General features: G+C 42.6%; 1 long non-coding RNA gene across 1 annotated transcript; it reads right to left on the reverse strand.

The window, feature by feature from the left end:
- Window positions 1–3155: 3155 nt before the first annotated feature.
- On the reverse strand, window positions 3156–27136 carry LOC121281755. Its single transcript, XR_005943926.1, has 3 exons — window positions 27052–27136; window positions 25966–26105; window positions 3156–3269 (listed from the first exon to the last, which is right to left on the reverse strand). It is a non-coding gene; the product is annotated as an uncharacterized LOC121281755 (long non-coding RNA).
- Between the last annotated feature and the right edge of the window lie 285 nt (window positions 27137–27421).

A 27421-nucleotide genomic window follows, 5' to 3' on the forward strand; every position in this document is an offset into this window, starting at 1 on the left:
TTCAACCAGAAAATTCCAATTAACTTTTAACCATATGATATAAAGAAAAATTATGCTTACAATGTTGGTCATTAAATGAATCACAAATCCTGGTTGCAACAAAGTGGAACTATTTCAGTGTTCTGTAAAGACTGTGTTCATTGTACTTTTAATGTCCATAAATACACAAGTAAAGAACTTATATATTGCACCTTTCACAACCTCGGAATGTCTGAAAGTGCTTTACAGCCAATGAAGTACTTTGAAGTATAGTCACGGTTGTAATGTAGGAAATGCTGCAGTCAATTCATGCATAAGCTTCCAATGATAATGAATTAATGCAATTAGTTTAGAGATAAATTTTAGCCTGGGCACTGTTGAAAACTCCCCTACTCTTCTCTGAGTAGTGACATGGGATCTTATACAAAAGGACAGATTAGCTCTGCATTTAATGCCTCTTCTGAAAGATGATACCTTTGAAAATGCTGCACTCCCTCAGTACTGTACTGGTGTTTCAACTAATTTATGTGCTCAAGTCTCTGGAATGGGACTTGAATCCAGAACTTCAGACACAATACCGCTACCAACTGAGACAAGGTTGACACTTAACAAATTATAGGCAGAATTTTCCACTGTAGACTGAGTCTGATGACGGTGGGATAGTTGGCATAATTCCCACTGGGTGGTGGGGCGGGTGAACATGCATGATCTTCTCATTAATTATGCACCCATGAGGAGTTCGATGAATTTTGTGCTGGGCAGGTATGAAGTTGCCCTCCAAACATTACCTCATGGGGTTGAAGGTCCTGGCTCCATATTTAAATGGCACCAGGACAGACATTCACTCATTGCAGGCCTGGAGCTTCACACTACTCCTCCAGAGTCTTTGCGGCAGCAGTTTATACTGGAGAAGCTCACAGATATGACTAATTGCACCCCAGGACACATGAGGGTGCCTCCAGCATTGCATCTCGTTCATCACTTGATAAGAAAACCGCTGGCGATGCACCCATGGTTGAGCTAATGCTTGCCATTGCAGAGTTTTATGTTTGTTAGCCTCTTAACCTTCTAGAGGCCCACTGGCTCTTGCAGCTCAGGCCCTTGCTCCTCATGGCCCTGCGCCAAATGGTGATGGGCCTGCCTTCTCCTCATCTGGGTGAGAGTCATTACCAAGGCAGGTTTGCCTTCAGCCTGCTTCATTGATGTCTCAGTGGATGTGTGAACGAAATTAAATGATACATTAAATAAGCATGTCCCGCCATCTCAAAGCCAGCAGGCCAGTGCTAAGCCTGTCACCTGGCCTCTATCTAGACATGGCGTACCCAACCCACCCCTTCCAGGTAAATGACATCCCAGAGGACCAAGGATGGATGTTCCTCCCCTTCATACATGAATGTATATGGAAACGTTGCTCTTTGACTCGAGTAATGAGAGCCATGTGCAAGAAGCCTCACCGGACACTTTTCCGCTTGTCTCCACCACCCTCAAAACTCTATAGAGAGATCATCATCTTGGCAGCGTAGAAAGGCTTACCGCATGAGCCCTTGTCAGCCCTGACCATTCACCCAGGAGGATGGAGGTTTGCCTCATAATTATTAGGGTGTCCCTTTAGTCAGCCACTTGTGCTGACCTTGAGCTCCACCCACCCGAAAAGACCCTCCTCCCACCTCGAGAGATCTCACTGACTAACTGTGTGGTCAAGGTCAGTTTGGAAAAATGGTGCGTGGCACCTTTTAAATTCGCTCCACCACTTTCTACCATCTGCCTGTCAGCCACCAACTTCCCCCATCATCATAGACCCACCCAATATCATCATTCCTCTCCTCTTTGTCACCCTTGAACCTCCTCCCCCCTTACTCTGGACCCTGTCACGATTCACATCCACATGCCTTCCATCCCCTCAAACCTGACATCCGTTACTATCCCAATACCCACCCTGATCCTGCCCCCTCCTGTTATCTGAGCCACCTGCCTTATCCCCTTGATTGAGCACCCCACCCCCAATGAGATCTTCACCTACCACAATCTCATCCTGGACCTGCCACCCTGCATCACACTCCCTTCTTTGACTGTGACTGTTCCCTCCTATCCCCAGTAGCCTGAGTTGAGTTCTCTCCCCAGGACGCCACCATTGAAACCACCCTTGAAGACACTGCCCACTTCTTCCCCAGACACTCTCCCCCCCTTCTCTGAACAGTCTCTCACCCCCTTCCCCAGACACTCTTCCCACCCTTCCCCAGATATGCCTGCCTCCCCTGCGCAGCCTTCGCTCTAACCTTCCACCCTACCTCCCTGGCCATTCCCAGCCTTCACCTGCCTCCCTTGTCCAGCCTTCGCAAAGTGTTTGCTAACATCACTTGAGTAAAGTTATGCAAAGTCCCAAAGAAGGCTAAAGCACAATCTACGGACCTCAAAATCAAGGAAGAGGTGAAGCTCACCTGGTGCAGCCACTTATATACAGACATAAACCTGAATGTTCTAAATTCTTGTTGGTGTGGAACTTGGAGGGCAAACTTAATTCCAGCAAGGTGGCCTTTTAATTAGCATGCATAAGATGTTAATGAATGCAAATGAAGTTTGCGACATTTCTCATAAGGAAATTTGACCCATCTTGAAAGTTGAGAGAAGAAAGTTCGCACAGCTTATCCCGCCATTGGAAACAGTTTTTTTGCCTCCCGCCAAATGAAGTGCACCCACTTGCCACAATGCCCACTGCTGGCGGGAGAGGAGAATTCCGCTCATAGACTTACACTCTCAACACCGTGTGATGCAGTTTCTATGCATCTCATTTTTCCTTACTAGGTAAGATGAATGCATTCAAATTTAATCTGAACAAACCCCATTTTTTTGAAAAAGAATAAACAATGCCAATTCACATTTTGAATTCTTCAACCTGGTTCTAGTGCAGTGCAGCACCCACGATGCTGAAGACCCCTACTTACAGGTCAATGACTGATTGCAAGTTCCCTGTATACGCATGTAGAATAAATATTGGCAGCATCTTAAGATAGAACAGTTTACTAGCTCCATTCAGTGGGGAAGAAACACAATTTGATAACTACTCGGTTTGCTTTATATCGGTATTATTTTATTATGGGCAATAAATTAGCACTGACAAACAGACAACAAATACTGCAATAAAAATTTGTACAAATGGCTAAAATAAGAGCAATTGCATTCAGTTTTGTACACTTTTTTTGCCTGATTTTCCGTGTTGCTCGTAATTGTCAGAAAGAGAACCCAGGTTGTAGGATTGCAAAAGGTCATACTTGCAACTTATTTGTTCGGTTCTGTAAGAAATTGGCAGAAATATTCAGATAACGTTATGATGAAAAGTTTTATTTAATAGTTACCGCAATGAGTGATAGAAATAAAGCTGTTTGAACAAAGAAATATTCAATGTTACCTGTGCTACTGCACCTTCCCACCTGCTGCTTAATTCCAAACTGGCAGTCACTGCCACACTACTGCACCCACAAGATCCAACTCTAACTCACCCACAGAGGACAGTCCCTATTTCCTGGATGGAGTTTGGGCAGATTAACAGGAGATTTCTGTGGATATGTTTGCACCCTGCCAACATGAATGTTGAATTGTGGCTAGCTTGGTGAGCTTTGCATTGGGATAAGGCATTTCCACAAGATAGCCTGCTCTTTATTCTGTATAAATTATACGAATATGAACCAATGTTGCATCAAATGCTGAGCAAAATCTCCAAATTTATTTAGTTGGCAGCCCTGCCCAGTCTGAACAAAACAGCTGACCAGTTATCCTAAACATAAATAAAATGGTGAAAGATTTCCTCTCCAAATGAACAATTATCAACCATAAAATACAGCTAATCTGCGGCAGGATTCGTTATCATAACAAGAAATGTTGCCTTGGATAATAAACTCAACTGTTATCAACTAAAGTCATCAACAAGACTATGGGCCAAATGCTGGTAAATGGGATTAGGTAGGTAGGCCAGGTGTTTCTCACAAGTCAGTGCAGCCTCAATGGCCAAAGGGCCTCTTCTGCACTGTGAGATTCAGTGATTCTGTGATTCTGTAAAGTGGAGCTTACCAACTATACCTAGATAAATGGCTTGGGAAGGGATGGTAATACTTACAATGCGGACACACCACGGGACTGTGACAGAGGCCTGACCATAAGGAAAAACCAGTAAAATTTGGAAATGGCTGGTACTGGTCCGAACTGTTCCTGTATAACATAAGATGGAACTCCAGTTCAGACCAGTACCAGTAATTTCCAAGTTTACTGGTTTATCCTTCTGCGTGTTTTAGAATGTGAGACACTGCACACTTAAAGGAGCAGCATCCTTTCATTGACATTGTCAGTAGAATCATTAAAATTGTGTATCAATCAGTAACAATCTACCACTTAAAATTATAAGTTGAGAAAATATAAATTTTCACCAAGAGTCTTTGCAACCATGACAAGGCAGCCATCTTTAATCTTTGAGCTGGCAGAAAAAAAGTTACCATTGGTAACGCATGGCCATGTGTTAAAATCACAACTGTGCACTTCACGGTATTGTACCTTATCTGAGTCAAAGAGGCAGCAGACCAGAGCAACTGTAATAAAGTGGGGAAATAAAAAATAATATAGAACCTCAGCTACAAACCACTAAATTATAAATAAGTAGATTGCTTCTTTGAGTCAGAACTAACTCCAAAAATAACCCACAAAAAGACAGTATCGATCAATGCTATCACATGTGAATATGATTTGCTTATATTGTGATTGTAAAATGAGAAAGATCTCCCATTCTTCCTAACATGTTTTATTTAATCATTTCAAAATGACATTGACTGATAGGAAATTTGTAGCTAGCTCAGGACATGAACTAGTTAGGTCAGTTTAGCTGCTTTCTATATAATGTACAGAATGGTATCAATTCCCAGTAATGCACCACAAATTAAATTTCAGCCATTTTGCAATGAATGCATCAGGAAGGTTGCAGATAATCTGATTCAATTTCTTAGCCAATTTTAGTCAAGACACCTGCTTTTAGAAAATGAATAAAAAAGAAAATGTTAGTCTTATTTTAACTACTAACAATCGCGATATTGAAAAGTCCAGGTGACCACTGTGAAAACATGGTTACTTTTCACTCCGATTGTTTATACTGCTGCTGGAATTGTTTCCAGTTATACTTGATGTCTCTGAAATTACCCCACGGGGATTTTTGTTTACGTGTTTGCCTGAGGTTCCTCCTAAGTTTATTTTAAATAGTTTAACCCCTCTGCATAATACAACAGTATCTGATTTATAAAGGGTAGGTTATGCCTGATGAATCTGACTGAACTTATTGACGACGTGACTAAAGCAGTGGACAGAGGTATTTCCACGGATTATATTTATATGGACTTCCAGAAGGTATTTGATGAAGTGTCTCATAAAGGACTGTTAGCTAACAATTAAACACATAGGATTGAAGGCTGGTTAGGAAATTGGCTGAATGGCAGGAAGAAGAGAATAGAAATAATGGACAGGTCCTTTAATTGGCAGGATGTGACCAATGGGCTGGAGTTTACCTCTGGGGATGGGATGGGAGGCAGGGGAATGGTGAGGGAAAGCAGTGGATGAAGTACCCATCATCTTTCTGCCACCATCATCTAGACACACAGCCTAATTGAGCCACTTAAGTGTACAATTAAGGATCTTTTCCCATCTCCAATGGCATTTAGGAGGCTCCGGCAGACTGCCCTCCTTGATCTTATCAAATGGTGAACCAGGCTAGAGGGGCCGATTAGACTACTCCTGCTCCTAATTCATATAAAATCTTTGCTCCATTTTTAGGAATCTACAGTTCATGCTCCAATCACCATAGCCACTAACACACAGTAAAAATAGAATGGGTGTAAAAACTTTCTTAGCTTCTTTACATGAATTACATGAACAAATAAAAAACAATACCAAGGAAAAGGTGCTAGGAAAGCTGAAAGGTCTGAAGGTGGATAAATCACCTGGACCAGATGGATTACACCCCAGAGTTCTGAAGGAGATAGCTGAAGAGATAGTGGAGGTGTTAGTGGTGATCTTTCAGGAATCACTGGAGTCAGGGAGGGTCCCAGAGAACTGGAAAATCGCTAATGTAACCCCCCTATTTAAGAAGGGAGTGAGGCAAAAAACGGGAAATTACAGGCCGATTAGCTTGACCTCGGTTGTTGGCAAGAATTTAGAGTCCATTATTAAGGATGAGATTTCAGAATACTTGGAAGTGCATGATAAAATAGGGCAAAGTCAGCATGGTTTCATCAAGGGGAGGTCATATCTGACAAATCTGTTAGAATTCTTTGAGGAGGTAATGAATAGGTTATACAAAGGAGAGCCAATGGATGTTATCTACTTGGACTTCCAGAAGGCCTTTGACAAGGTGCCGCATAGGAGGCTGCTCAGTAAGATAAGAGCCCATGGTGTTAGAGGCAAGGTACCAGCATGGATAGAAGATTGGCTGTCCGGCAGGAAGCAGAGAATGGGGATAAGGAGGTCCTTCTCAGGATGGCGGCCGGTGACTTGTGGAGTTCTGCAGGGGTCAGTGTTGGGACCACAACTTTTCACTTTGTACATTAATAATCTAGATGAAGGAACTGAGGGCGTTCTGGCTAAGTTTGCAGATGATACAAAGATAGGTGGAGGGACAGGTAGTATTGAGGAGGCAGGGAGGCTGTAGAAGGATTTAGACAGGTTAGGAGAATGGGCAAAGATGTGGCAGACGGAATACAACGTGGGAAAGTGTGAGGTCATGCACTTTGGTAGGAAGAATAGCGGCATAGACTATTTTCTAAATGGGGAGAGAATTCAGAAATCTGGAGTGCAAAGAGACTTGGGAGTCCTAGTCCAGGATTCTCTTAAGGTTAACTTACAGGCTGAGTTGGTAGTTAGGAAGGCAAATGCAATGTTGGCATTTATTTCAAGAGGACTAGAATATAAAAGCAGGGATGTGCTGCTGAGGCTTTATAACGCTTTGGTCAGACCACATTTAGAATATTGTAAGCAATTTTGGGCCCCGTATCTCAGGAAGGATGTGCTTGCCCTGGAAAGGGTCCAGAGGAGGTTCATGAGAACAATCCCAGAAATGAAAGGCTTAACATGTGAGGAACGTTTGAGGACTCTGGGTCTATACTCGATGGAGTTTAGAAGGCTGAGGGGGGATCTGATTGAAACTTACAGAATACTGAAAGGCCTGGATAGAGTGGACGTGGGAAAGATGTTTCCATTAATAGGAGAGACTAGGACCCGAGGGCACAGCCTCAGAGTAAAGGGAAGACCTTTTAGAACAGAGATGAGGAGAAACCTCTTTAGCCAGAGAGTGGTGAATCTATGGAATTCATTGCCACAGAAGGCTGTGGAGGCCAGGACATTGAGTGTATTTAAGACAGAGATAGATAGGTTCTTAACTGGTAAGGGGATCAAAGGTTACGGGGAGAAGGCGGGAGAATGGGGTTGAGAAACTTATCAGCCATGATTGAATGGCGGAGCAGACTCAATGGGCTGAATGGCCTAATTTTTGCTCCTATGTTTTATGGTCTTAATACAAAAAAAACTCATGCTCTATATCCATTTGTTCAATATTTTATGGCTGATTCAATATGGTAGAATATATGCATCCAAATGTCCATAAGGATAGAATGTTAAGGCATGTGACTGGCAACATTACTATAATGAAAAGAGAAAATATAAGCCTGGATTTTGCAGTGAACAGCAAAGGAACAGCTTTTGCCTCACAGAAAGCTGCACAGATACATGTTTTTTGCAGGCATGTCAGTAGAGACTTCTATTAACCCCATGTCTAAACCATCCTCTAAAGGGGATCTGTGGCATCTGCGCACTGAGAAAGCAGCAGGTCAGCTCAACAAATCAGAGTGAAGAATATTCCCTGAGACAAGCAAGGCTAAAGATTGGCTTGCTCCTGTTTTCTGTTCACAGCCTGCCTATGTCCAGTTCTGTTGATATCCACACAAACAATGTGCTGGCTCCTCATTAAAATGATTGCAGCATTCAGCTGAGAGCAAGTGTGTTGCTGGCTGGCTGGATGCTCAACAAGGGACCCAGAAGCATGTGTATTTCAGCCAGCCTGCACCTCTTAAAGGGGAGCTTGCACCTCTTAAAGGGGAGCTGTAAGAAAGCTGCTGTGATGTTGGAGGCCTTTGTGCAGGAGACCATCAGGAGGAGCGAAACCATGTTTCCACATGGCTTCAGGAGATACTTAAGGAACACTCTCCAAAGGGAATGGGACAATTCACAGAATTTGGCCACAAGGACTGGTAGCAGTGTTATAAAAAATTCAATGACCTAATATGGGTGGTCAAAGTCAGTGAATGACATTTCCTATCACAGAACCACCAACCTCTCATGCTGCTCAATTCACCACACCCCCATTGCTCACCCATTAGCAATCAGGACTCAGGCCTAACATTCAGGCCTAACACCACCAAACCCTTACACACCTGCCAATGCAGCCAGCCTCACCCTAACTCTTATAGCCTCCATAGACCTCCAGCTATTCAAATGTGGCAGGTGCTTCATGCAAATACAATGTGACACAATCACTGACAATCTTACCCCTCTTTAGAATGATCACATAGCCCATATTCAGTAGTCTGCACTGGATTGTTGTGTTTGGCTGCAGTAGAGAGCTTCAGTTGGAGTTTTGTGGACTGAGGGAGTTTTAGGGTTAAATTCCATCTACAGCCTAGCCTTCTTTAATTCAGCAATTAACTAAAAGTTGCTGTTAGGGTTGGAAGAAGGTGAGTTTTAGTCCAGGTTAAAACAGGGCTCAGACAGGCTCTGCTTGCAACTGAAACTAGTTAATTAGATAACTGGATTAATCAGGTTTTCAGAGGCTATGTTCAGAGAGTATAAAAGTAGGCTATCTTATAATGCTGACTTTGTCTGCACTGGATTGCTGTGTTTGATTGCAGTAGAAAGTTTCAGTTGGAGTTTGGTGACTGAGGGAGGAGGTGCTTCTTTTGTTTTCTACCTTTGCTCAAAGAAGAGCAGCAGTCTGGGTAAGTAGAAACTGGTAAGTAAATTAGAAAAGTGTAATATTCTTAAAGTGCCTATACTTGGATTTAACTGCTAAGTGCCAAGAATAAGGGAAATTTAGGGCCAATATAACAAAGGTATGTAAATAATCCAAAGTAGAATAAAGTTAACACAAGGAAATTAGAGTTAAGACATGTCAGGACAGCTCAGTTAATTGGAATGCATGTCCTGTAATATGTGAGAAGTCATGGACGCTACAAGTGTCCTAGCTGATCTCAAGTGCAGGAAGTGCTGTCAGCTGCAGAAACTTGAGCTCTGGGTTTCGGAGCTTGTGCAGCAGCTGGTGTTACTGTGGTGCATCTGTGAGACTGAGAGCTACATGGATAGCACGGTTAGAGAGGTGGTCACACTGCAGCTTAAGGGCCTGGAGACAGAGAGGTAATGGGTGACCACCAGGGAGGCCAAGAGAACTAGGCAGATAGTGCAAGAGTCCCCTGGGGTCCTGCTCACAAATCAATTTTCTGTCTTGGAAGCTGGTGAGGGTGCTGGTTCCTCAGAGGAGTGCAGTCAGAGCCAAGTTTGTGGCACCATAAGTGGCTCGGCTGTACAGGAGGGGAGGAAGAAGAAAGGAAGAGCTATAGTGATAGGGGATTTATTGGTTAGGGGAACAGACAGGCATTTCTGTGGCTGTAGATGTGACTCCAGGATGGTATGTTCCCTCCTTGGTGCCATGGTCAAGGATGCCATAGAGCAACTGCAGGACATTCTTCTGGGGGAGGGTGGTCAGCTAGAGGTCGTGGTCCACATTCCTACCAATGGAATTAGGTAGGAAGGGGGATGTGGTCCTACAATCAGAATTTAGGGAGCTAGGTAGAAAATTAGCAATCATGACCTCCAATGTAGTAATCTCCAGATTACTCCCAGTGCCGCATGCCAGTGAGTGCAGAAATAAAAGGATAAGGCAGATGAATGTGAAGCTGGAAAGATGGTGCAGGAGGGAGGGCTTTAGATTCTTGGGACACTGGGACTGGCTCTGGGGAAGATGGCACCTGTACAAGCCAATCGGGTTGCACCTGAACCGAGCTGGCACTGAGTTCTTTGCTAGTTTTGCTAGTGCTGTTGGGAGAGTTTAAACTAACTCGGCAGGGGTGTGGGAACCAAGAGAAAATATTAGGAGTACCAAGGTGCACCAAATACTGGGAGGGACAGATAGCACTAGTATAGAGAATAGTAAGTTAATAAGTAAAGTTGGGGTAAGGGCGAAAGTAACAAAATACAAACCTGGGTTACTTTGCATGGTGTATAGTAAATAAGATTGGGGAGGTACAGGTGCAGATTGCCATGTGGAAATATGATGAGGCAATGATGGAGGAAGGACAGACTGAGTGTTAAATATTCCCAGTTACAAGGTGTTCAGAAAAGATAGGAAAGGAGGGGTGGTAATATTGGTTAAGGAGGGCATTGCAGTGCTTGGAGAAAGAGGATGTCCCAGGGGGTTCAAGAACATAATCAATTTGGCTAGAGCTAAGGAACAAAAAGGGTGCAATTACATTGCTTGGTATAGTCTATAGACTGCCAAACAGTGAGAAGGATGTAGAAGAACAAATCTGCAAGGTCATTACAAGAGATGCAGGCATTATAGAGTAGTTATAATGGGGACTTTAATACTTGAATGTAGACTGGGACAGCGGTACTGTAAAGGGCAGAGAGGGGAAAAAGTTCCTAGATTGTGTTCAGGAAAATTTTCAACAGCATATGTGTCCAATCCAACAAGAAAAAACACAATGTTGGACCATGTTCTGGGAAATGAGGTGGGCCAAGTAGATCGAGTGTCAGTGGCGGAACATTGAGGAGACGGTAATCATTGTATTCTATGTTTTAGGTTTACAGAAAAGGACGATAGGCAATCCAGAGTAAAAATAACTAACTGGGCAAGAATGGACCTGAGTCAGATAGACTGGAATGAAAGTGCTAGGACAAACTATTGCTGAACAATGGGCTACCTTCAAAAAATAATTGATTTGGGCACAGTCAAGGTATATTCCATCAAAAGGGAAAGGTAGGGCAAACAAATCAGAGCTTCCTGGATGAAAAAGGAGATTGGAATTAAGATAAAGAAAGTGTGCTAATGAGAGGTGTCAGGTAGAAAATACAATAGAAAAGCAAAAGGAATACAAAAAGTTCAAAAGGGAGGTGAAAAAGCATATTAGCGGGGTTATGAGAAAAGGCTGGCAACCAACATAAAGGGGAATCCCAAAGTCTTCCATAGGCATATAAATAGTAAAAAGGTGGTAAAAGGAAGAGTAGGGTCGATTAGGGGCCTAAAAGGAAATTTACACATGAACTGCAAGAAGGATGGTGTGGAACTTGGACCTAGACAAGTTGGTGGAGTGAGCAGATAGGTGAGTGATGAAGTTAAATGCAGAGAAGTGAGGTGATGCATTTTGGTAGGAAGCACATGGACAGACAATAAAAAATAAAGGGTAAAATTTTGAGGGGGGTGCAAGAGCAGAAAGACGTGTGTGTGTGTGTGTGTGTGTGTGTGTATATGCACATAGATCTTTGAAGGTGGCAGGACAGGTGGAGAGAGCAGTTAATAAAGCGTATAATATCCTGGGCTTTATTAATAGGGGCATAGAGTACAAGAGCAAGGAGATTATGCTGAATTTATATAAGACACTCATTGGACCTCAGCTGGAATATTGTGTACAGTTTTGGGCACCATATAGGAAAGATGTGAACACATTGGAGATAGTGCAGAAGAAGTTTACAAGAATGGTTCCAGGGATGAGAAACTTCAGCCACGAGGATTGATCGGAGAGGTTGGCACTGTTCTCCTTGGAGAGAAGAAGGCTGAGGAGATTTGATAGAGATGTTCAAAACCATGAGGGGGCTGGACAGAGTAGGTAGGGAGAAGCTGTTTCCATTCATAAAAGGATCAAGAACAAAAGGGCACAGATTTAAAGTGACTTGCAAAAGAAGCAACAGTGATGTGAGAAAAAACTTTCTCACACAATGAGTTGTTTGGGTCTGGAAAGCACTGCCTGGAAGTGTGGTGGTGGAGGCAGGTTCAATCAAGGCATTCAGGAGGATATTAGATGATTATTTGAACAGAAAGAGGACATTAGATGATAATTTGATTTGAATAGAAACAATGTGCAAGGGAAAAAGCAGGGAAATGGCACCAGGTCATAATGCTCATTTGGAGAGCCAGTGCAGGCATGATGGGTGAATAGCCTCCTTCTGTGCTGTTAAGATTCTGTGATCAGTGAGAGTAGAGTGAAACTAGAGGCATGGTTACTCTTGGCTGAATGCTGCTTCCCCTGAGCCCTCTGGTGGTCAACATCATGGGTCTGACTATAGCATTGGCCATCGCATCTGGTGCTGCTGAGACCATTCAGGGGGATGGTATGTTTCTGATTTATGGCTAATTGCCAGTCCCACCTCACCCTCGTCCTGCTAACTGGCCTAAACTGCATGCTGCAGGTGATATACCCATGGACATCCTGCTTTCCATCTCATCTCCACTTTCCTCACTTTTGCTTCTTCATTTCTGCTTTCAGATACCTAAGAATTGCTGTCTAGCCAGCCAGTGCAGTCACAGGAAGAAGAGAGAGCTACACCAAACCACTAATGAGAAAGCAATTTGATCTAACATTCTCGACCACCAATTCAGATACAGGTACTGAAACTACATTGGAGGCTAGTATAGAGTTGGGATCTGCCCATGCTGAGTCAGTAATGGCCTGTTACATTCTTCTTCTCTTCAACATAGGCATACCAATCAGATATAAAGATTGGTGAAACAATAATATGAGTTCATTATTTGAAGATAAGACTATCTTGTGCCAGTGGCAGTAATGATTGACAATCATTAATATATATCCCTTTTAAAGGTGCATGCACATCATATCACAACAGGTTGCCTCCAGGACAGGGGAGAAAGGATAGTTAATGTGCCAGCTCACAGGGGAGGTTGTATGTGAGTTTTGCTACAGGGGACTCAGATGAAGACTTCTGTGGGGTGACCTACAGGAGAATGCTAATGTTCATGCACACAAAAATATTTGGTATAGCACTCTTACCAGACAGCCTCTTGTAACTGTCAAGGAGCACCAAGGAGTTTAAGGTATAGCTTGGAGACCAGCCTTTTCACTGGAATTGGTAGCCAACTGCATGGTAACACATGCAAACCATGGGGTAATGCAGTGTCTGGTGGCTGCTGCCACTGTAGCACAGGCAGCAGCTACTCAATATCTGTGCTAACTCCTACTCCTTCAGGTACCATGCCTTCAGAGGGCATTGGTGACCAAGGACTTCCATTGCATTGGTCCATGATTACGCTTGGCAAAATACTGCAGTGGCTTGCTGTTGCCTTCTGCATACAGCTGACCAGGAAATTCTCCCACTCTTACCACCTGCCACCAAGCATATTGGAAGGATTTATATGTTGAGAATCAACCTGTTCGGCTACATTATAAATATGCCTTCCTTGGCAGTCAAGTCCTGAAGTGGGACTTCAATCTTGAGCTTCTGGCCCAGAGGTAGGGACACTACCACTGCTCCACAAGACCTCCCACAATACTACAGTGGTAATTTAGACAGAGGCTATGAAATCTCAACTTGTGGCCAGATAGGCTCAGACTACCACCATCATGGCTGCAGATCTCAGTGCTGAAACAAGTATGCAGGCTCTTGCATCAGTCCAACAATCTATCCTTCAACAGATTACTGGGATTGTTGAGGCACTGCGCCAGTGACAATGTCACTGTGGACTATGAACCTGCTGCCCTCTCTCAGGATCACAGAAAATGTGCTTCCACCACTGCCACTCTGACAATGCTGTTGCCTGTTCGCCAGCCATCCAGACTGCTGGTGCCAGTTGCCAAAATGGTGCAGTCCAAAGCCTGGCATTCAAGGCCAAGAACTGCTCAAGGTCATCATGCAAAGCCAACTCCACCAGTCAACAGCTTTCCACCAGCCAAGATGCAGCCATTAGGTTAACACTACTTAGAAGCATCAGGACAGGCAAAGGCACCTGCAACACAAGCCCTAAGAATGCACAAGGGTGAATAATTCATTTTTGTTTGTATGATTGGATGTGTTGTTGGACAAAGATGTTATTGAAAGATTTCTGTTGGTGACTTTTGTTCCAGGACTTGTGTCAAGGGGATGCTGTGATGGGATGTTGCAGATGAATGGGAAGGTGGGGAATTGTGGAGCTATGGTGGTGAACTGGAGTTTAATTGGAACTCAAGGTCAGCTTGTCTGAGGTGAAGTGGTCCTGGATGCCTCCTACCAGCCACCTTCTGCTTCTTTCTCCTCCAGGGGTGGTCTCCATTTGCCTGATGGATTTCCCGATAATAACAAAGTTGTGGAGGACCACAGCAGGCAACAATGAACTTGGCTACATGCTCTGGAGAATATTATTAACCTCCCTAGAGCAGTCTAGGCTCTGGTGGTTTGCTCCAAGATTTTTTTTTTGTGGGAACGTAGCTCTCATTGTACACCCATGTGTCCTCACATGTTGATTCTTAGGACGGTGGGCATGGCACACTGCCTCAAGGTGAAGACATCGTGGCTGCTGCCAGATAGCAGCATTCACAAACTTGATAGTTGGTGTGTTACTTTGCACAAACTACATATTAATGCCATGGAATCCTTTGCAATTTCTGTACCTCTCCCCATTGACATGTGGGGCCCACAGAGCCACATGCATGCCACTGAGTGCACTGCACAATTGTGGATCCAGTTACTGTGTCAAAGCTACATGTTGACTCAACCTGCTTCCCTCTAGTTCAGGGAGAAAATTATGAATTCTCCACACCTCACACAGGATCTTTGTCACCTCATGGATGCAGTGATATACGATATACTGGGTGATGTTAACAATATTGCCTCTTCCCACCTGGAAGAATCCAGCTATGTAGAACTTCAGAGTGAAGGTCAGTGGCAGTGCCATTCTCTTGCCCTGCTGGTCTCATTGAAGGAGGTGGCATGGCCTATGACCTGATGTTTAGTGAACCTCAGGCTTCTCAGGGATTGTTTCTAGCTGTAAGTGGATGTAGGAGAATTGCTCCCAAAAAACCTTTGGTGGTAGAGCTTTCTGTGGAGTGCTCCTCCTCCTTTACCTTCTGCATAGAAATTCCTCTCTCTGCAGCCATTGCTCCATTTGCTAGTTATGTTGCAAAACCAGTGGCACTGCATCTACATCCCCCAAAGCAACTGTGGTCTTTGTTGGGCAGGTTACAAGACTCCACTTCTCTCCCTGTCAGAATGCAGCAAAATTCCCTGCCAACATCAGCAACTTACCACAACACCTCCAAAAAAATTCCACAGTACTTCTACAAACTTTGCAAGAGAATGTAAATAGCACCTCACCTGCAAATTGGATGGTGATCCTTTAAGTTGTGCTAGTACGGGTGGGATGGGTTTCTCATGCAACTTACCATAGGCGTTCAATGGACCTGGATGGTCCAAGTTTCCAGAATGTGCATCAACTCAGGTAGAATGGCTGATTAAAGTCACGATTTGTCTGCTGCAAAAATTCTGGCACATGCATGGCATGCTTGAGCTAGCATCCTTCCAACTTTGCATGCTGCATGGCCAAGCTCTAAGTGGCAAGTGCAGCATGTGCCATTTGCTGGTTTCGGGGCTTCCATAGCGACATCAGCCTAATTTGGTGGTCACAGACTGAAAACCACCAAGTAGAAGACATCAAATATGAATTCATTTAAATCATTTCACAGGAAGCAAAATAATGAGATATACATGTAGGATTTAAAAAAAACAGAAATTAGAAAACATTTTATTTTAAAGTCTGCAACATTAATTTTCATTTGAGGGAATGAGACTGCACGTAAAATCGTAACATTATATTTCATGGCTAGAGAGGTTGTTCAACAGTAATTATCACACTACACAGTTAAAACTCACCTACTCCTGAATGCACGAGCCCTAACTTTTTCATCTGAGTTTAGTGCAAGGCCAGGGGGTATTTGCATACGAACATAGGAATTAGGAAGAGAAATAGGCCATTTGGCCGCCCAAGCCTGCTCTGCTTACTCGCCTAAGTTCATACCACTGCAGTGATTTCAGTGCCAAGTCCATAGACAAGGACTCAACCGTGAATCCTTTGGAAGAGCAGGGGATCTTAGACAGAAACATCTGAATTTTTGCATATAATTGAACATGAATGGAAGCCAGAAGTTTCTTAGATTTGCCTTGTAATAACAGCAAGCCCACTGTTCTTGTAACAAATTCTGGGTCATATCATCCTGCATCGAATCTTTGGAATTTAATGTTTTCTTTGTCACAAGATCCAATTTTATTATACAGGCTTGGTTTACTCAATTTAGTCAGTCATACAGACATCTTCTGAGAGAAAATTGATTTGTTGACGCTGTATAGTCTACAATGGAAACTGGGAAGGAAAAACTGAAGCCTGTGGGGTCAGCAAGACACTTTAACCCCCCAGTTGAAAACACAACAACAACTTGCATTTATGTACCTTCTTGAACATAGTAAAATGTCCCAAAGTATTTCGTAAGAACATAATCAGTCAAATTTGATATCAAGCTAAAGAAGGATGTGTTAGGACATGTGAATACAGCTTGGTCAATAAAAGTAGGTATGAAGGATCATCTTAAGGGAAGAGAGTTAGAGAGGCTAAGAGCTTTAGTAAGGTCAAAAATGGAGGAACAGATCTTGGAGGGTTGTAGATCTGGACAAAATTAGTGGTAGGGAGGTCCAAGGCCATGGAGTGATTTGAAAACTAGGATGACAATACAGAAGCCTACTCAACCATATTATACCTATTTCAAAACATTGGCTAAAATAAATTTAGCATAAGTCTTTGATCAGCTTTGCCCTATTAATAGGAAGTTTGAAGATATTCTGGGAGTCTGTAATTCGCTAACAATCATGAAGCAGAGAATATTGTAGTATTAAATTTTACACAACCTTCACATAACCATTAATATTGTAACATAGCAGTGACAAGATAACATCCCCAAGCAAGGGACAAGACGGTTCAACTTACTAATAGTGCTATAAATAGGACTTCTCACAGAACAGGTTAAAATGTTAACATGCACTCAAGCTGAAGGTAAAATTGAAATCTTCAAGCAACACCTGGTTTACTCCAAAAATTTGTTGTTGGTCTCTTTCTATGTGTCATCTCTGCAAACAAAATTTTACATGCACACTGATCACACCCAGCACTAGCTCACCACTACCTCTCTTCACTCATCACTTTCTCTAAATTATCAGATTGCTTGTCTGACATTCAATGCCAGATGAGCAGAAAATGTCCTCCAACTGGTGTTGGGAAGACTGAAGCCATTGGCTTCATTCACCACCACAGGGGGAGATGGTGGTAACATCACTAGACTGGTAATCCAGAAGCCCAGGCTAGTACTCTGGGGACATGAGTTCAAATCCCAACATGGCAGTTGGTAAACTTTTACATTTGATTAATTAAATCTGAAATTGAAAGCCATTCTCCATAATGGTGAACATGAAACTACAATCAATTGTTGTGAAAATCCATTTGGCTCACTGATCCCCTTTAGGGAAGGGAATCTACCATCCTTACCTGGTTCAGCCTACACGTCACTCCAGCAATGTGTCTGATTCTTGACTACTCTCTGAAATGGCCTAGCAAACCAGTCTGTTCAAGGGCAATTGGGGATGGGCACAAAATGCTGGCCTTGTCAGTGATGCCCACATTCCCAAGAAACAATAAACTAAAAGAATAAGGTTAAAGATAAAAACTCTGTTCCCAAGTCACTGACTCCATCCTTTTCTCTGGTAACTGAACCACACTTTGCAAATTTAGGCTTGATTACTTCAATGCGTAGCTGGCCAGTATCCCAAATTCCACCCTCCATAAACTTAAGCTAATCTGAAACTCTGCTGCCCATTTCCAAATTTGAACTGAGTTCCATTCACTGACCTACTTTGATTCCTAGTTAAGCAATATCTTGATTTTAAAATTCTCACCTTGTTTTCAGCAGTTATGCCAACAGGCCCCAAGTTCTGGAATCCCATCCCTAAACCCCTCTGCCTCTCTTTTTCTCTTTCCTCCTTTAAGACACTCTTTAAAACCTATCTCTTTGCTTAAACTTTTGGTCATCTGCTCTAATATCCCCTTGGCTTGGTGTCACATTTTGTTTGATAACATTCCTAGGAAGTTGCTTGTGCCATTTTACTATATTAATGGCACTATATAAATGCAAGTTGTTGTTGTTGGTGGTGGTGGCTCCTGTCACCTCAATGATAGAAATAAGATAGTATTTCATCCTATCTCTAAGCAAACAGATCAGAAATGAAATATTTTTCACTAATTTGTTTCACTCTCTCCAGTAGCTGTTCCAGTGGAATGCCAGTGGAATGCTGGGTTAAAGCAGAAGGACATTGGATAATGTTTGGCTGCTTTCATCCTACTGAGTAAGCATATTATAACAATTTTGAAATTTTTTTTGAATAAACGTTCAATAAATAGTTATTAAACTATAAAAGGTTTGAAACCAACCATAGCACCACTAATATAATTGCAGTCTAATACTGCATAAAGTATTGCATTTAACATGTTGCACCTATTTTGGTTTCACCTTAGACATTGTTCACTGCTTGCGATCTTCAACTATAGATACAGCATCCAGAGGTGAGTCCAAAGAACTGGATTCTTTTTTCTCTTATAAATTGGTAGCATCTGTATTTTTGCCAACAATCTTCAAGGGCTATAGAAGTGTACATTGTACAAAACGAGAAGTTCTTTTTAGTCCCATTAAAAAAAAATCAAAGAACGGATCTGTGCTTCTGTGCATCTCTCTCATTTGGTTTTAGATCATTCACCAACAGCAGGGAAGACTGGCCATATTGGGAGATTCCTGGAGTGTCTCCATCATGAATAGTTTCTTAGTGTACATCATCAATACTACACACCCACCCTCCCCAACATTTGTCCATGAGAATCTCAAAGAATCTCGCTTCCTGTTGGGGAAGTTCATTCATCCTGAGTCATCATGAATATGCAAAACAAACCATTTTTGATTGCTTTTATGCATGATACCTAGATGGGACTTTACACACGTTTCCCAGCTTATCACTGTGGCACATTGTTGTTTAATATTTTTAAAAATTCGTTCACAAGATGTGGGCATCGCTGGCTAGGTCAACATTTATTGCTCATTCCTAATTGCCTTTGAGAAGCTGGTGGTGAGCTGCCTTCTTGAACTGCTGCAGTCCTGTGGTGTAGGTATGCCCACAGTGCTGTTAGTGAGGGAGCTGCAGGATTTTGACCCAGCAACAGTGAAGGAAAGATGATATATTTCCAAGTCAGGATGGTATGTGGCTTGGAGGGGAACTTCCAGGTGGTGGTGTTACCATGCACCTGCTGCCCTTGTCCTTCTAGGTGGTAAAAGTCATAACTTTGGAAGGTGTTGTTGAAGGACCCTTGTTGAATTGCTGTAGTGCATCTTATAGATGAAACATACTGCTGCCTACAAACTGATGCCAATGTACATCAGTGGTGGAGGAGCGAAAGTTAAAATTTGGTGGATGGAGTGCCAGTCAAGCAGGCTACTTTGCCTTGGATGGTGTTGAGCTTCTTGAGTTTTGCATAAGCTACACTCATCCAAGCAAGTGGAAAGTATTCCATCACAATCCTGATTTCTACCTTGTAGATGGTGGACAGACTTTGGGGAGTCAGAAGGTGAGTTATTTGCTGCAGAATTCCCAGTCTTTGACCCGCTCTTGTAGCCACAGTATTTGAATGACTAGTCTAGTTCCGTTTCTGGTTAATGGTAACTCCCATGATGTTGGTAGTGGGGGATTCAGCGATGTTAATGCTATTGAATGTCACGGGGAAATGTTTAGATTCTCTTCGTGATTAGTACATCTCTGTTTTTAAAATGGGAGTGGTTAAAAAGATGGGGCTGGATTTTAAGTCCCGAAGGTGGGCGCGCGTCTGACTCAACTGGGCGCAAAATCATGTGAGATGAAGTTGGATGAACATCCTTACATCATTGCGCACTCATGCAATATTCACTCGGCGTGTGTGCACAAAAGTCAGAGGCGCGCCCACTGACAATTAACAGGGCAATTAAGCCCATTAACAGAATCACAGAATTTTAACAGCACAATAGGGGACCATTCGGCACTTCTGTACTGGCTCTCCAAATGGGCATTATAACCTACTGCCATTGCCCTGCATTTTCCCCATACCCCTGCACATTGTTTCTATTCAAATAGTCATTGAATGTCTCGATTGAATCAGCCTCCACCGCACTTCCAGGCAGTGCAGTCCAGACCTGAACCACTCGTGTGAAAAAGTTTTTTTTCTCACTTCACATTTGCTTCTTTTGCAAATAACATGAAACCTGTGGCCTCTCGTTCTTGATCCTTTTATGAGCAGGAACAGCGTCTCCCTATCTACTTTGTCCAGCCCCCTCATGATTATGAACATCTCTATCAAATCTCCTCTTAGCCACCTTCTCTCCAAGTAGAACAATCCCAACTTCTCCAATCTATCTTCATAGCTAAAGTTTCTCATCCCTGGAACCATTCTTGTAAGCCTCTTCCGCACTCTCTCAAATGTGTTCACATCCTTCCTATAATGTGGTACCCAGAACTGTACACAATACTCCAGCTGAGGTCTAGCCTTGTCTTAGATAAGTTCATCATAACCTCCCTGATCTTGTACTCTATGCCCCTATTAATAAAGCCTAGGATATTATATGCTTTATTAACTGCTGTCTCCACCTATTCTGCCACCTTCAATGATCGATGTACATATACACTCAGGTCTTTCTGCTCCTCCTTCAAAATTTCACCCCTCGTTTTATATTGTCATTCCATGTTCTTACTACCAAAATGCATCACCTCTCATTTCTCCACACTGAACTTTATGTGCCCACTCCACCAACTTGTCTATGTCCTTTTTGAAGTTCTACACTGTCCTCCTCGCAAATTACAACACTGCCAAGCTTTATTTGATCAGCAAACTTTGAAATTGTCCCCTGCATAACAAGATCCAGATCATTAATTCATATCAGGAAAAGCAAGGGTTCCAGTACTGACCCCTGGGGAACTCCACTACAAACCTTCCTCCAGCCCAAAAAATATCCATTGACCATTACTCGCTGCTTCCTATTTTTCAGCTAATTTTGTATCCATGTTGCTAATGCCCCTTTTATTTCATGGGCAATAACTTTTCTCACAACGGTGCAATTGTCTCCGATTTTTCGTGCCCTAACCAATCCTTACAGTTGGTGGATGGGTGAATCAACCAGGCGGCCTTTACGTTTTTCATCAAGCCTCATCTAAGGGCAGACAAAATATCCATTACGAAATAAAATAAAAATAAATCTGTGGACAGCACTTTTATCAGCTATATTTTCAGGTGCCTGATTGTGATGCATAGACATTTTATTTTCCACTTTTTAAACCTTTATTTGATGATTTTCAGGTCTGCAGCTCCCTAAGGCAATTATCTGCCTTCAGGGAGCTTGCTTGCAGCACTCAGCCACGCCCACGGAGACGTCATCGCCCGCCCTCTTCCCGCCTCCACCCCAGCAGCGCTGAGTTTTTCAGTGCGTGTTTCAGGTAGGTTGGCTCCTAATTGGCCAACCAGCAAGAAATCACAGGGGCCGATTGAGGTTGTTTCCCGTCTATTCCCGAGCCTGCCGATCATGTGCGCGTCCGCCAAAGTCAGGCTATGGATCTAGAGTTGGTCATTCAGCTCCTTGAACCTGTTCTTTATATTTACCTGTCTTTGCTTCATATTCTTTCATGGCTTACTGAAGAATAATTAGACTTGAAAATTTCAATAGAGACAGCATCCATGGTCTGAGACAAAGTTCCAGATTTCCAGTGGCCTGTGTGTGATAAAGCACTCTCTGAATAGCCAATATTTTAATGGGTGGCACTGTGACAGTGAAAGACGTTGTTCAGCCAATCTCCACTGGACTGTGCAGTGGTTGATATTTTACCTCATGGTCAGCGGAGAATGAGGTGAAAATTGAATGGAGAGTGCCTGAATGGAGAAGCTATCTGCCTTCAGGGAGATATTGTGCACCTCTGAATGGGATTGGTGCTCAGTTGCCCACTCAGCTGGCATTGTTCTGTGGTTCAATGAGACAATATGTATTTTCTGCTATTACAGTGTAAGAACCAAGTTAAACGCTATATGTCATCTGTGTTGCCTGGTGTGTTGTAATATGCCTTTAAGGTATTGCAGTAGGACATCACTGGAATGGATAGTCCAGGTTATATCATATAAAACACTGTTATGGAGTGTTAGCATACATGTCCTATCAACTACAATCCTTGGTGCTATTGATGTTGATGAATGGCCAACAGCTGAGGCACCACCATTCGGCATGACCAAAATGTATACTCCAAGGTGGAGATCGAGAGTTAATGTATGAACGATTTTGTCATGGGCAATGCAAAGGTTGCTTTCAGAGGCACTGAGATTGGACCAAGTCTATGCAGTCCCATGCATGATGAACCAGAACTGTTCAGAAGTCAAAAGTAAGTGAAGGCCAAGGTGCAGTGTGGAGAATTGTTTAAAGGGTAAAATTCGATAATTGGGCAGGAGGTCTGAAAGGTCAACTAACACACACTCAGACATGGTACTATATGCAGCCAGTGAATGTTGAGAGTTAACACAAATTGGCATTGTGTTTAAAAAGTGTATCCATGTATGTTCAGTGCAACAGACTATGAAATGTATATAGTCTGTCTTTTGGGATTAGTAACAAAAAAAACTGAGAAGGACTGAAGTGGTAAGCGCTTTACTCAACTATGTGCAGCAGGTATGCGTTCAACACTGGTTGTACAATCCCAAAATGTTCATAAAAACAAAATAAATTAGGTGAGTTATCTTTACTTTCACATTAGAAAGAATAAATTGACTTCAAGAAAATTAAACTGAAATTAGCTTTAAGGAAAGTTAATGCATGATACAGTGAGGGTTTTCAATGTGCTTACTAAACTTCCTTTTTAACATCCAGTTCTGTTTTATGTACATCATAATCTTTAAATTATTTATAAGTTACAGTGATGATGTAATTGAAAGGGAAAAAGAATCAGACATTATTATTTTAGCCAGCAGTGTGCAGCATAATGTGACTGCATCTGATAATATATCAGGGCATTCAAACCACACCACAATGAACAGAGATGGCAACCTACAGTGGTGCAAACTAAAACATAATAGACACAGTAATTGTGCCATTTGTAATGGTGGTTGTGTGTTAAATATGTAAGTACATTCAAATGGAAGCAGTCATCAAAAAAATCTCACTAACAGTGCACAGTACAGAATGGAGCCTTATGGGTGAAAGTGGCTTCAGTGATGCTTGTATTGAATACAACTTCTTGTTTGTGTGAAATCCCTTGTTAACATATTTGTTACCCATTAGTTTTGAGAGAGTTAGCAAATGTTTTAAAATAATAGAGGAATTTTGTATGCATGCAAGAAATCATTACCAATATTATTGAAAGTCATTTCACACACTTAATCTACAGATCAGAAGTTGCCTGTTTGATCCCAGAACTGTTAACTGACATCAGCTAAAAGCTGCAAATGCCCTCGCAGTGTATGGTTGGGGCAGCAGGAGAATGGATCAGTCTGGATCCCATTACTGACTGCAGTCTATGCTTCAAAGTGCTTGGATCTTGGGTGAGATCAAGGATTGGGTTTGCAACCACAGTGATTGCCTGGCTGGCACTCACTAATTGGCTCACACATGACAAATAGCTACTTGGGAGAGGCTAGAGGTACTCCAGGATAAATTAAAGAACACAGGGCCATAAGAGATGGGAGCTGGAGTAGACCAAATGGCCCCTCAAGTCTGTTCCACCATCCAATGAGATCATGGCTGATTTTCTACTTTAACTCCAGCTTCCCTGCACAATCCCCATATACATTGATTCCCTTATTGCCCCAAAATCTATCTCAGTCTTAAATACACAATGATTGAGAATCCACAGCCCTCTGCAGCAGAGATTCCCAAAGATACCCAATCCTCTGAGTGAATAAATTTCTCCTTATTTCAGTCCTCAATGACTGATCCCTTATCCTGAGACAGTGACCCAGAGTTCTAGATGTGCGAACCAGGAGAAACAGCCTTTCAGCATCTATCCTATCAAGCCCTCTAAGAATTTTATGCACCTCTTATTCTTCTAACTTACAGAAATTTAGGGCCTTTCTAATCAGCCTCTCCTCACAGAACAGCCCTTTCATCTCAGTAACCAATCTAGCGAACCTTTACTGCACCCCTTCCAAGGCAAGTATATTCTTCTTTAAGATAGGAGACCAAAAGTGTACACAAGTGTACAAGTGTGCCAATGCCCTATATAATTGCAGCAAAGTTTTCTTACTCTGATATTCCAACCTCTTTGCAATAAAAAGCTGACATACCATTTGCTTTCTTAATTGCTTGCTGTACCTGCATTGATATCCTGTGAATTCTATACAAGCACTTACAAATCCCTCTGAATATTACTCTTACTTTTTAAAAATATTCTGCTTTTCCAATTTTCCTGAACTGGACAATTTCATACAAAAGCAAAAATTCTGCAGATACTGCAAATCTGAAATAAAAACAGAAAATGCTGGAAATGCACAACAGGTCAAACAGCATCTGTGGTGACAGGGAAAGAGCTAATGTTTCAGGTTGTCATCCTTTCATCAGAAGTAGGAAAGTTAGAAGTGTAATAGGCTTTAAACAAGTGAAAGGTGTGGTTTTGGGCTAGTGGAGAATGGAGGTGGAAAAGGAACAAAAGTCAAGGTCTATGGTGAGGAAAGATTAGGCAACAAGTGGTGCTGGGCCAAAGGGAGTGTTAATGGGACAAGTAAAGAAATTATTGAACTCAGTGTTAGTCCAGAAGGTTGTAAAGTGCCTAATTGAAAAATAAGGTGCTGTTACTCAAGCTTCAGTTGAACTTCACTGAAACAATGCTGACAGAGATGTCAGCATGAGAGCAAGGGGGAGAATTACAATGGCAGTCCATCAGAAACTCAGCTCATGCTTGCTGACTGAATAGACATGTTCTGCAAAATGGTCATCCAGTCTGCATTTGGTCTCTCCAGTGTAGAGCAGACCTTATTTTATGCAGCAAGTACAATAGGCTGAATTGAAAGAAGTACAAGTAAATCACTATTTCATTTGGAAGGTGTGTTTGTGGCCTTGAACATTGAGGAGAGTGGAGGTAAAAGGGCAGGTGTTGCATGTCCTGCACTTACCTGGAAAGGGACCATGGGAAAGGGAATGGGGTTTTAGGGTGATAGAGGAGTGAATCAGGGTATTGCAGAGGGAATGGTCCATTTGGAACACTCAAATGGGAGGACAGGGGAAGATGTATTTGCTGCTGGTACTATGCTGGAGGTGACAGAAATGACAGAAGATGATCCATTGAATAGAGAGGAGGTTGAAGTGAGGACAATGAAGGTGAGGACCCTATCATAATTATGGAAGGAGGGGAACTGGTGAGAGCAGGAGTGTGTGATATAGAACTGACATGGTTGAGGACCCTGTCAATCACGGTAGGGGGATCCTCAGTTGAGGAAAAAGGAAGACATATTGGAAGCACTGGTATGGAAGACTACATTATCAGAACAGATGCAACAGAGTTGGAAAAGCTGGGAGCATGGAAGAGAGCCTTATAGGAAGTGGGGCATGATGAAATGTTATCAAGGTTACTCGGAGAGTCAGTGGCCTTATTGTGAAATAAAATCGAGGATAATTTCACACTTCCTCACATTATTCTCCATCTACCACCTTCTTACCCAATCATTTAATTCATTTTTATTCCTTTGTGTGATCCTACCTAGCTATGTATCATCCGCAGATTTGGATATATTACAATTGGGCCTCATCCAAGGCTTTAATTTACATTATAAATAGGTGAGATCTAAGCACTGGCACACTGCTAGTTATAATCAACCAACCTGAAAGTGACATATTTATTCCTACTCACTGTTTATGTTTGTTAACCATGCTAAATATCACCCTGAGCTCTGTGAGCCCTAAGCTTGTGTGAGAATCCGGTGAGGCATCTCATCGAGATATAGCATGTGACATCCACTGGCTCCCCTTTATCTACCGTGCTAAATCATTCTGAAGAAGAGAAAAGAAAATTTAGAGTGGGTAAGCTGACTTCAAAACAGGGCAATTCTGCAATGTAGAGTTAAATAGTGGTAAAGAAACTCTTCCACAATCTTGTTTTCCAACAATTACAAAACAGCATATTTGAGACAGTCCAGGAATATGGTCATTACAAAAACAGCAGCAGGTTTCATACCAGCTGACAACTTTGGTACAAAGTAACTAACTGCATAACACAACCAGAAAATATTGGAAACATTCAGCTTGTCAGGCAGCACCTGTGGAAAGATTTGGAAGGTGGAGTCTACTGAGCTTTAAACATTTTTAGGCACTGAGACCATTTCCACTGGTATTTGCAGTCTGCCTGCCTGCGTGAACATCTGGGAGGCAGCCATGTCAATTACTCACCTCTGTGTTTGCCATCCAATTAGGGACAGCAGGTGGGACAGGCAGGAGAGCCAATCAGAGCACCTGAGGCAAAGGTAGCCCCACTGTAAAGGCCGTGTGCATTGATCAGGAGAGATGGAGGAACGATTCTAGTTATGTGACTGACGGATAATCTCTCCTTTCTGCCCTGCAGCATCTAGTGGATTCCCCAGCAGCTAGGGGAATCTATTTGCAAGCCTTTGTTGGCGGAAGGCCTGAGGATTGCTAGTTTGAACACTCAAACTTAAAATTTCATGCTGATCTTAGGGTGCCCTGATCTCTCGCTCTGCTCTCACCCCTCTGGGAGTAGGCAAGTTGTGGGCAAAGCAGGGGTCCCCTGCGATCTCAGCAAATCTCAGACTTGTCAATAAATTGCCACTAATTATGTCAATTATTGCCTCAGCTATCTGCCTGCTGGTGTCAGGCATGTTACCACTGCTGCTTTAATGCTGCATTCATCAAAATTGCTTGGAGGTTGGAACGAGTCAGCAACCCAATCCAAAGCAGCGAGACTTACGAAATATGCTCATACCTGTCTTCGTGGGGCTGGGTAGATTCCAGCAAAGGTTTCAGATCATTCAGAACTGGAAAATATTAGAGAGGTAACCGGTTTTAAGGAAGTACGGAGACAGGGAAAGGGAGGTGAAGAAGATTAGGGAAGGTCTACAATAGGTTGGAAGGCAGGAGAGATCAACTGATAAAAGCAATGACGCTCTGAGGCAAAAAAAAGGGGCTGGTAATGTGGCAATAAAAGAAACAAAAGTTAGATCTATAGGAGCAGAAAATGGCCAAAGCAAAATCATTATTGGTGCCTACTAGCTGAAAGAATGGGAGCCATGGTTGTGATCTGAAATTGTTGAACTCATCATCGAGTCCAGAAGGTGGTAAAATGCAGATTCAGC

Source organism: Carcharodon carcharias, chromosome 9 (assembly GCF_017639515.1).
Source record: "Carcharodon carcharias isolate sCarCar2 chromosome 9, sCarCar2.pri, whole genome shotgun sequence".
In the NCBI taxonomy this organism is placed as follows: domain Eukaryota; kingdom Metazoa; phylum Chordata; class Chondrichthyes; order Lamniformes; family Lamnidae; genus Carcharodon; species Carcharodon carcharias.